We start from the raw sequence: 12,326 nt of genomic DNA on the forward strand, positions 1-12,326 counted from the left end.
ACAAATGTGCCATTATTCTCCTATAGCCAGTCATCGAGGTATCAGGAAGACCCAGGAGCTGCTTCAGCGATCTTTTTGGTGGCCTTCGCTTAAGACAGACACTGAAACCTATGTGTCAGCATGCCCAGTCTGTGCTCAGACTAAGACACCCCGAACTAAGGTGGCAGTTTTATTAAGACCTTTACCGGTTCCTTCCGCTCCTTGGGGTACGCTATCCACGGATTTCATATGCTCTCTACCTACCTCCTCTGGTAACCAAGTTATCATGGTGACCGTAGATTCATTCACCAAGATGGCCCATTTCTCAGCCTTGAAGAAACTACCAATGGCCCCAGAAATGAGTCGCATTTTTCTGCGGGATATTTTTCGCCTCCATGGTCTTCCGCAAGAGGTCATTTCAGACAGAGAGCCTCAATATGTATCACGTTTCTGGAGGGCCTTTTGTGTCTTATTTAACATTGAGATTTCTTTATCCTCTGGTTTCCATCCACAAACTAATGGGCAAACTGAAAGAGTGAATCAAGAACTCCAGCAGTATCTGAGATGTTACTGCAATGCCACACAAAGTAATTGGTCGGAGTATCTTGCTCTTGCCGAGTTCTCCTATAACAACACAATACATAGTGCGACCAAGACCACACCCTTTTATTGTACCTATGGATTTCATCCGAGGACTTTCACTACTGTTTATCGAACATCCTCTTCTGTGCCTGCAGTCACTTCTTTTTCACGACAGATCCGTTGCATCCAGGGCCTACTTCACACAACTCTCCTAGCTTCGAAACAAGCAATGAAACGAAAGGCGGATCGTTATCGACAAGCCGCACCTTTGTATCAAGTGGGCCACAAGGTGTGGCTTTCTTCCAGATTCCTACCTTCCCGGTTTTCCACCAATAAGTTCAAGCCACATTTTTATGGACCTTTTCGGATTTCGCAAGTTCTGAATCCTGTAGTTGTGCGTCTCGGCTTACCTCATACCTGGAGGGTTCATCCTGTTTTCCATGTGTCCCAGTTAAAACTCTTTGTTCCTGATCCATACCATCGCCAGTTCCAGCGTCCGCCTCCTCTTTCTATTAACGGACAGCCTGAGTATGAAGTCCAAGAAATCTGTGACTCCAGAATTTTTTGACGCAAACTACAGTTTTTGGTCCATTGGAAAGGATACCCTCTCAGTGACTGTTCTTGGGAGGATGCTTCCTCCGTCCATGCTCCCCGTTTGGTCCACCTGTTTTTTTACAGTCATCCTGACAAACCTGGTGCCTCGGGGAGGGGACCTACTGTAACGCTGCGCTCAGACACGGTGTCTCTTTCTGTCTTCGCGGATGGAACGCACTACCGACACTCGGAGCGCCATTCCCCGTGTTTTTTGACTACACATTCTGGGAAGCATATATTTCGCTCCCGGTCGCGCTACACTTACCTGTAGCCCTTTTTTTTTCTTTTTGTTTTTGGTGGGTTTGTCTGGTCTTTTTACCTGTCTCTGTCAATGTTGTGTCCATCTTGTCTTCTTCGTGTTTTTGTCCCTGCATGCTCTGTTTTTCTTTTATACTACTTTCTTTTTCCTATACTGATCTATGGGCTCTTCCCAATTCAAGATGGTGTTCTTTCCTTTTCCTGTGATGTCACTTTTATTTTCTCAGTATATAAGTCAGTCAGTCTTGTTCCACCTTGCGTTGCAAACACTTCTTCTGGTTGTGCTGTTCGCTCCTGTTCTTTGTTCCTGCTTTTTGCCTTGGGAGATTTTTGCCTGTTCTTTGTTCCTGCTTTTTGCCTTGGGAGATTTTTGCCTATTTTTGTTTCCTGTTGTTTAGTCCTGTTTTTTCTTGTTTTTCTTCAGGAGTTCCCGTTTGAGGTTTTTTTTCCAGTGTTGGGGTTTTTTTCCTCTGGGACTCCTTCTGGAGGGTACGGTCTGCTTTGATGTAGCTTGTCAAGCGGCACCGTGGCTATTAGAAGGGGTCGCCCTTATCTGGGAGTATCCAGAACCTGTAGAAGACTTGGGGCCTCATTCTGACCGCCAGGGCCGCGGGCAACGGAAGCACCGCCAACAGGCTGGCGGTGCTTCAGTGCCCATTCTGACGCCACAGTCAGAAAAGGGGATCCGGCGGTTTCCCGCCGGAATACCCCTGGCAGGGCTGAACCTCCATGGCGGCGCTGCAAGCCGCGCCGCCATGGGGATTCCGACCCCCTTCCCGCCATCCTGTTTCTGGAGATTTTTACTGCCAGGAACAGGATGGCGGGAACGGGTGTTGTGGGGCCCCTGTTGGCCCTGCACTGCCCATGCCACTGGCATGGGCACTGCAGGGGCCCCCTAACAGGGCCCCAGCATGATTTTTACTGTCTGCATAGCAGACAGTGAAAATCGCGATGGGTGCAACTGCACCCGTCGCACCCCTGCAACACCGCCGGCTCCATTCGGAGCCGGCCTCTGTGTTGTAGGGCCTTTCCCGCTGGCCCGGCGGGCGCTCCTTTGGCGGGCGCCCGCCGGCCCAGTGGGAAAGCCAGAATGGCCTCCGCGGTCTTTTGACCGCGGAGTGGCCAAATGGCGGTGACCGCATGGCGGGCGGCGCAGTCAGAATGACCGCCTTGGTGTATTCGCCAACCCGGTATCCAGAGGTGAGAAGTCCAGCGCAGTACGTAACATGAACACGTCCCCTGGGTCCTCTCCCACTGTGTCTGTGCCCTCTCCTCCCAAAGTACACAAACGCAAGCACTCAGACACCCAACAGCCATCTACCTCACAACAGCATCCACCCCATGCACCTGCACCCAAAATCAGCAGACAGACACCTCCTGCAACCACTTCCTCTTCCTCCACTCCCAAACCTTCACCCTCTTCCCGCCCCAATGTCCCTAAGAAGCTTTTCCTCTCCACCATTGACCTCTTCCCTATCACTCCCCCCCCATCCTTCACGTAGGGCCAGGGTGGTCAGAACCCAGGCAAGCACTTCAGCCACCCAGTCCACGGACACAGTAGTGTCGACAACTACTGCAGGCACCAGGCAGCAACACTGAAAGGGTACCTGCTCCAGCAGCGTCTAGGAAGGGCAAGGAGGCACCACCAGCTGCGACAGGGAAGGGCTAGGAGGCACCACCAGCTGCTGACAGGAAGGGCAAGGGGCCTGCACCAGCAGGCAGGAAGGACAGGAGGCCTGGTGCTATGACTCATTCGGAGCCCCCACCAACAACCATGGTGGTTTAGCTGTCGAGGCTGCAAGGGAAGGGCTAGAGCCTCCCCCCACCACCGCCACCAGCACTGCCACCAGCACTACTGCCAGCAGCAGCAGCCCCAGTAGGTAGCCATCCGAGGCTGCAGGGGATGGGCTGGAGCCTCCCCCCACCACTGCCCGCCCCGACACCAACACCGCCACTGCCACCACTGAGCAGCCGTCACCACCAGCGGACAATGTGTAGTCCTGCATCCATGGGCTGTTGTGCGTCCTTGACCCTGCAAAACCTGTGGATCTGACACCCAGGTGAGAGACTGTGACCTTGCACTCCCCAAGATCTGCATCACAGGGCACAATGCCCCCTCTAGAACCAGTGGAAGAAGCCATCCACTCACCCCATCCTTACCAGGATGAAGCACACTGGGCACAATGCCTTCTCCAGAACCAGTAGAAGAAGCCATCCACTAGAGAGACTGTGGCCTTGTACTCCCCAGGACCAAGCAGTGGGCAAAGCACCCACTAAAGAGACTGTGGCCTTGCACTCCCCAGGACCAAGCAATGGGCAAACCGCACACTTGAGAGACTGTGACCTTGCACTCCCCAGGACCAAGCAGTGGGCAAACCACCCACTTGAGAGACTGTGGTCGTGCACTCCCCAGGACCAAGCAGTGGGCAAACCACCCACTTGAGAGACTGTGGCCTTGCACTTCCCAGGACAGCGCACAGGGCATGTTGCCCCTTTCAGAGCATGTGGGCAAACCACCCACTAGAGAGACTGTGGCCTTGCACTTCCCAGGACCAAGCAGCGGGCAAACCACCCGCTAGAGAGACTGTGGCCTTGCACTCCCCAGGACCAAGCAGTGGGCAAACCACCCACTTGAGGGACTGTGGCCATGCACTCCCCAGGACCAAGCAGTGGGCAAACCACCCACTAGAGAGACTGTGGCCTTGCACTCCCCAGGACAGCGCACAGGGCATGTTGCCCCCTCAGAGCATGTGGGCAAACCACCCACTGGAGAGACTGTGGCCTTGCACTCCCCAGGACCAAACAGTGGGCAAACCACCCACTTGAGAGACTGTGGCCTTTCACTCCCCAGGACCAAGCAGTGGCCAAACCACCTACTAGAGAGACTGTGGCCTTGCACTCCCCAGGACAGCGCACAGGGCATGGTGCTCACTCCAGGACCAGTGGTGTTGTACCATCTTCTGTTTGAGGTGCCCCCCCCATTCCCCATCCCCCTGAGGTGCCTGTGTATTTTCGACCTGATGCCCCTATAGTGTTCTCTCATGTTATTTTATTGTATTACACTCACTTTCTTCAAATCTTTTTGTCCTTGCATTATTCCTGGAGGGTACGGGGGAAATATGTAATGTTAGTGCATCTGGTTGTGTGTATGGTGTTGGGGGTGGGGGTGTTGCATGTTGCGTGTGTGTGTCACTCTCTTCTTTCCTTCCCCCTCCCTTGTGTGCTAGGCGGCAGTACTCACCGTGGTTGTCTTCGCCGGCGATGATGTTCATAATGCAGCAGAAGGTAGACAGGCATCGGAAAGATGCGCAGCTCGGGCTCCATGGTGTCGTGGATGTTCCTTGAGTCTCCACAGGCGAGTCCTTTGACTTCTGAGCTCTGTTTCCGCCATGATTTTGATGTTGTTGGTACTGCCCCGGAAAAGGTGGCGGATAGGCCAGTCGTAATAGTGTGGGCGGTACATTGTCTTCCATCTGGCTGTTCGGCGGTTACCGCCGTGGTACTTGTTGATTCCGCCGCGGCGGTCGGTGTGTTAAAGTGGCTGTCTGTCTGAGCGGTTTCCGCCATGGTCATAATTCCATTTTGGTTACCGCCGGCCTGTTAGGGGTATTACCGCCGCTTTATCACCAACCGCCAGGGTTGTAATGAGGGCAATAGTTTTGATGTGTCATTGGCTGCAGAACATTTCCAAGATGTTATGTGACGCATCATACAACCTGTTATGAATGCATTTAACTATAGCGATGACATATTGGTTTTTGTAGCTACACAGAAGGAGCATGATAAAGCCTCCACACATGTATGTTAATTACTCAATGATGTAGGTTTGACTTTAAAAGCAGACAAGTGTGAGTTCAAGAAAATGAAATTTAAATTCTTTGGCCATACTTTGAAGAACGCAAATGTGCAAGCTTTGACAAATGCTGAACCCCCACAACATGTATCAATGGCACGTTCTTTTCTTGGAATGGACAGCCACTGTTCACAATACATAAAATGACTTTGCCACTATAGTACTCCATTACGAGAGTTAACCAAGATTTTTTTTTCTTTTAAATGGCTACGAGCATTCCTTAGAAAATGCTACAGAAATGACATACTTCAATCCAAAGCTCCATACCAAGATTGTAGTTGACGCCTGCCAAGTTGGGTTAGGCTCTAGACTTGCATAGCATAGTGAACACCCAAATGCAAGACGACATATTGTGGCCAATGCTATTAGAAAATTATCTCAAACAGAATGTGCTTTCTCACAGCCTGGAAAAGAAAGTTTGGCTGTAGTATGGTCTTATGAACATTTCCATGTATACCTGTACAGAAAGCCTTTTACGCCTGTGACTGATCATCAAGCCTTGCTGACCATCTTTGGCAATCCAAAAGCCAAGATGCCTCCTCGAATTGAGCGATGGGGACTACGATTGCAAGAGTATGATTAAACAATTGTGCATTGCCCAGGAAAGGATCAAAATCCTGCTGACTACTATTCAAGAGTGCCCATTTAAGGTCATGCACTCCATTCAAAACGACTGAGGCCTACATCAATTTCATTGTCAAGTCAAATACAACAACTGCTGTGTCGTTAACCAGTTGTCACTGCTATGAGTCATGATAGTGACCTGCTTAAGTTAAAAGACATAATTACACATCAGTCGTGGAATAAACACATTCAGCCTCTTAGTAATGATGGTGCATATCAAAAGTACAGGAATGTCAAAGATGAATTGTTTGAGGATCCTGAATCCTGGAGAGTCTATGACAAAAGGTAATAGATTGGTTCACAAAAGACATTGTGGTATTGTTGCTACAAAGAGAAGTCTCCGAGCCGAGTTTGTTTTCCATACCTAGACGAAAGAGTTGAAATGGAACTCAAGGCATGTCACATGTACAATTGCCTGTCAACCATATTTACTCAATATACTCTGAACATGTCAGAACTCCCTAAACATGCCTGGGAGAGCATAGCCATTGACTTCTTTGGTCCACCTGACAACGGACATCATTTCATGGTTATAATAGATGAATATTCACGTTTTCCTTTGGCTGAAGTGCTCTCATCCTCGACACATGAGTAAGTAATCAGAAAACTTGTTGGCATATTTGCGGCATAGGGTTTGCTAGCCATTGTGAAGTCTGACAATGGTCCTCCCTTCAACAGCAAAGAATTTAAAGAATTTCTAGAGCACCTAAACATAAAGCATCAAAAGGTCACACCCTTGTGGCAACTGGCCAATGGACTTATTGACCATTTGATGAGCACGCTAAAGAAAGCAGAGCAGCGTCCAACTCTTGTGAATCTTAGTCTAAGAACAGGGCTGAACTTTACGAGCTTATCGGTCAACACCCTACTCGACCACAGGTGAAAGTGCTGCGACTTTGATGGTCGGGAGGGCAATGGCAACCAAGATACCCCAGTGGGACACAGAAAGAAATAGTAATAAAAACCTAATTTGTTCAAGGAACTTAGTTCAACAACAGACAATGAAAGTGACAACATGCAAAAGACCTCTCACTTAAAAAAGAAGATTTGTTGATCTCTTGACAACTAGGCAAAAGAAAGTCTGATGCTCCTTCTGATGCTGAACCTTTTCAGGTAGTATTTACCAAAGAACACATGGTGACTGCCCAACAACTGTGAAGTCCCTTATCAGAGACTCTTCTCACTTTGAGCGTGTTTTTTTATCAGTCTTCAACTCGAGATGGTAAAAGAAAGACTGACTGTGAAAACTCAATGACTGTTGCTTATTCCTTACTATCATTGGCAATTTCTGACATTGAAGACAACCATTTACAGTTTTCAATAACCAGATCAGACGAACAGATCAAATCAATAGGAAGATTCATTGAACAGATTTAGTTGAACGTGTTTCTGTATCAACGCAGTAGACAAGAAGGAGATTATGGGTGAGAGTCTAACAATTCTAAATCTATCCTCACATGAACTAAGTAAGGAGGAAGAATTACTTTTAAAGTTAGGGCTGTCCTTTTTCCCCACGACTAACTTGAACTACAGTCAAACACGCGTAGACTTGTTTTTGCTTGTACACAAGTTAAAACTGATTAAGAGACATTTGCAGCAACAACAAAGAAAACGTAATGTTTGTGTTACATCTGCAATTTCCATACATATTACTGATGATATGTTTGATGATTTATGTCTTGGTGATAATGAGGGTCTGGCTAAGCTGAAGGAACTAGAGGGTGGGTCAGTTGATTGGGCATCAGAGAGAAACCTTTTATGTTTACTTGGTTTAGAAATCGACAGACCCAGCATATCTCATTTCAAATCTAAAATCACAATGTAATCCTACCACACCACATGACAATATAGACACATTTCATGAAGTCGTTATTTTGGACTTGATGGGTATATGGTGTAGATCAAAAAATAGGTATGCTAATAATCTTACTGAAGGTCAGAGATTGGCATACCCAGTTATTGTAGAGACAGCATGGATTTTCTCACAAAATTTTCTGAGATTCAATAGCAGCCTAGTTTCATATTGGTTGCTATTGACATTGTCTCCTTATATACACGTATTGACCATGACTTAGGGATCCAAGCCTGCAAAAGCTTTTTTAATGATAAGCCTACCTTTATGTATGACCACTTCCACATGTTATTTGAGATGCTATGTTTTTGCTTAGAGAACATTTTCTTTCTTTACCAATGTGTGGTACAGCAATTGATCAGGACTGTGACGGGTAATTGCTTTGCGCCAAGCCATGCAACGATTTTTATGGGGTGGTGGGAACAACAGCATATGTGGACAGAGGAAAATGAGGACTGGACCAGACACATTCTATTGTGGACTCGTTCTATTGATGACTTATTCATCATTTAGTATGGTCCAAAGCATGAGTTGTGGAGAATTCTTAGGACACAGCACCAGGATTAACCGCAGTATGAAATTCACACATACAATTCCCCTCACTGAGATGAATTTTCTTGATGTACATATTAGGGTAATTGGTGGTGTGATCCAAACCAGCTTGTTTCAGAAGAGCGCAGATGGAAATAGTATTTTGCATTCACATAGCACCCTCCCTCAGAAATTAAAAGGGGGGATTAATCAGAGCTAAACAAAATTGCATTAGCCAGCTCTTTAATAAGAAAGAGGAAAAGAGAATCATCACCAGATTTAGGCACAGAGGCTACCCTATGAAAGAGTTGAACATCGCAAGTAAAAAAGCCAGCAAACTTCCTAGAGAGAGTCTTCTGGTGAAGAAGCATAAGAATGATACTAATCGGGATCAGGTCACACTGATCACCACCTTTAACAGCAAATCAACCACAGTTAAGAGGATGGTAAATAAACATTGGCATTTAGTTAGATCATACCCAATTATAGGTGACAGAGTATCACCACAGCCCTTAAATACTTATGGGCAGTCTAGGTCAATCAAAGACATTCTTGTACACAGCTATATGGGCAAACAGAAAAAGGCTGGTTGGCTACATGAACAACAAGGTTTTATTTTAAATGTGGTAGGTGCAATGCATGTAAGGGCTCAGAGAATTGCAAGACATATAGGTGGTCATTACAACCCTGGCGGACGCTGTTAAAGCGGCGGTAAGACCGCCAACAGACCGGCGGTAAAAAAATTGGAATTACGACCGTGGTGGAAACCGCCAACAAAGACAGCCACTTTAACACTCAGACCGCCACAGCGGTACAAACAAACAGTGCGGCGGTCACCGCCAACAGACAGGCGGAGGACAAAGTACCGCCCACAGTATCACAACCTACCAATCCGCCACCTTTTCCGGGGCGGATTCACCGTGGACAAAAACACAGCGGAAACTGGACTTCGAAGGGAAAACGCTCACCTCTACACACCCCACGAGGAATCCGGATGCCATGGAACCAGAGCTGCAGATCCTGCCAGCCCTTATCTTCTTGCTCCTCTACCAGGAGCATGAACGCCGGCGGTGAAGACAACGGTGAGTACTGCACCTACGACACAGGGGAGGGAGGAGGGAAAAAACAGTGACACACACACGCAACATGCAACACCCCCACCCTCACCCACTACAACACACACTAATACATCATGATACATTACAGTTACAACCCCCAACCCCCGGAAGAATGCAAGCACAAAAGGAAATGATTTGAACGTTTGTAATCTATAAAAATCCAGTACGCAAAAATATATATACACGATAAACAAATATATACACCAAGAATAGTAGTCCAGGTAGTGCTCCAATGAAGTCCGTGGAACACTGGGCCCACACAGTATGGGTGAGGCCCACACAAGATCGCCGACCATGACGGAGAGAACACTGCAGGGGCATCATAGAGCAAGAAAACAGGCACCTCAGGGGGAGGGAAAGGGGGGGCACCTCATCCGGTTGAGTGCACGCCGCCAAATCCATGAGAGGGCCTCGTGCCCACTGTTCCATCCTGGGGAGTGCAAAGCCACAGTCTCTCAAGTCTCTACAGTGGGTGGATTGCCCACTGTTCCATCCTGGGGAGTGCAAAGCCACAGTCTCACAAGTCTCTACAGTGGGTGGGTTGCCCACTGTTCCATCCTGGGGAGTGCAAAGCCACAGTCTCACAAGTCCCTACAGTGGGTGGGTTGCCCATTGCCTTATCCTGGGGAGTGCAAAGCCACAGTCTCACAAGTCTTTTCAGTGGGTGGGTTGCCCACTGCCTTATCCTGGGGAGTGCAAAGCCACAGTCTCACAAGTCTTTTCAGTGGGTCAGTTGCCCACTGCTTTATCCTGGGGAGTGCAAAGCCACAGTCTCACAAGTCTTTTCAGTGGGTGGGTTGCCCACTGCTTTATCATGGGGAGTGCAAAGCCACAGTCTCTCAAGTGGATGACAGTCTCCACTGGTTCTGGAGGGGGCATTGGGCCCAGAGTGCTTCATCCTGCTAAGGATAGAGGTAGTGGATGTCTTTCTCCACTGGTTCTGGAGGGGGCTTTGTGCCCAGAGTGCTTCATCCTGCTAAGGACAGAGGTAGTGGATGTATTTCTCCACTGGTTCTGGAGGGGGCATGGTGCCCAGAGTGCTTCATCCTGCTAAGGACAGAGGTAGTGGATGTCTTTCTCCACTGGTTCTGGAGGGGGCTTTGTGCCCAGAGTGCTTCATCCTGCTAAGGACAGAGGTAGTGGATGTCTTTCTCCACTGGTTCTGGAGGGGGCATGGTGCCCAGAGTGCTTCATCCTGCTAAGGACAGAGGTAGTGGATGTCTTTCTCCACTGGTTCTGGAGGGGGCATGGTGCCCAGAGTGCTTCATCCTGCTAAAGACAGAGGTAGTGGATGTCTTTCTCCACTGGTTCTGGAGGGGGCTTTGTGCCCAGAGTGCTTCATCCTGCTAAGGACAGAGGTAGTGGATGTCTTTCTCCACTGGTTCTGGAGGGGGCTTTGTGCCCAGAAGTAGCGTCAGTGCCCTTGGCGCTCATGGGCCAGCGGTGCTTGTGGCGGCGGTTCCCTGTTCAGCGGTGCTTGTGGCGGCGGTGCCCTGTTCAGCGGTGCTTGTGGCGGCGGTGTCCTTTGCAGTGACTCAGTTGCTGGCGGGCCTTCATGGCCCAGCGGGCCTGGTGCTGGCAGTCCTCTCTGGCCCAGCGGGGCTGGTGCTGGCGGTCCTCTCTGGCCCAGCGGGGCTGGTGCTGGCGGTCCTGTCTGGCCCAGCGGGGCTGGTGCTGGCGGTGGCCTCATGGGCAGCAGGGCAGGTGCTGGCGGTGGCCTCTTGGGCAGCAGGGCAGGTGCTGGCGGTGGGCTCCTGTGCAGTGGGGATGATGGCGGTGGGCACCTGGGCAGCGGGGATGATGGCGGTGGGCTCCTGGGCAGCGGCGATGATGACGGTGGGCACCTGGGCAGCGGGGATGATGGCGGTGGGCACCTGGGCAGCGGGGATGATGGCGGTGGGCTCCTGGGTAGCGGGGATGATGGCGGTCTTCTCTGCCGTGCTGCTCTTCCCAGACCTGCTGACTTTCTTGTGGCCCTTCCCCACCTTGGAAGGTGTCGCAGCTGACTCCACACTCCCACCTGTACCTCTGGGAGCGGCTTTGGTGGCTGGAGTCTTCCCCCGCTCCCGCCAGGCACTGGCCAACTTTAGATGCTTCAGGTGGGGGACTGTCCGTGCTGTGGCTCCGTGCCACACTGGCTGCCCTGGTGGCCGGTGCACTCCAGATTCCGGCGACTACAGGCACCACTGGTCCCGGAGATGTTGTGGCTGAGGTGCTAGGTTGGGACCTGGAGAGTCGGGCCGTAGGAGGCGGGCGGGGTGGGGAAGGTGTGGGAAGGAGGTGAAGGTTGGACAGGAAAAGTTTTTGGGAAAAACTGGGACGGGTAGCTGGAGGGGGTTTGGGAGTGGAGGAAGAGGTTGTGGTTGTAGGAGGTGTTGGTTTGGTGACTTTGGGTGAAGGTGCATGTGCGGGAGGCTGTCGTGAGGTGGATGGCTGTTGGGTGGGTGTGTGCCTGCGTTTGTGTATCTTGGGAGGTGGAGTCACAGACACACTGGGAGAGGACACAGGGGACGTGTGAATGGTAGTGGGGTTGGTGACTGCACATGAGCGGGGTGTGGTGGTGTGTGTGCTGGTGATGGAAGTAGTGGCTTTTGATGTAGTGCATGCAGGTGTGAGTGTAGACGAGACTGGGAGGGAGGAGGGAGACGAGGAGGAGGGGGACACAGTGGACGCAGTGGATGTTGGTGTGTCTGCATGTGTATGATGCTTGCGTGAGTGCCTGTGGGATGTGTGGTGCTTATGTTTGCCAGAGCTTCCCTTGTGTGTTGACGCGTGTGCATGCTGGTCTGAAGGTGTGCCTGGGATAGGCTGAGGTACAGGGGTATGGGTCTGGGTGGAGGAAGTTGGAGGGGGGAGGCTAGAGACAGGGACAATGGCTGCCATCAGTGCTGAGGCCAGAGTCTGAAAAGCTCGCTGATGGGCCGCCTGACCAGAA

This window comes from Pleurodeles waltl, chromosome 3_1 (genome assembly GCF_031143425.1).
Source record: "Pleurodeles waltl isolate 20211129_DDA chromosome 3_1, aPleWal1.hap1.20221129, whole genome shotgun sequence".
Taxonomy (NCBI): Eukaryota; Metazoa; Chordata; class Amphibia; order Caudata; family Salamandridae; genus Pleurodeles; species Pleurodeles waltl.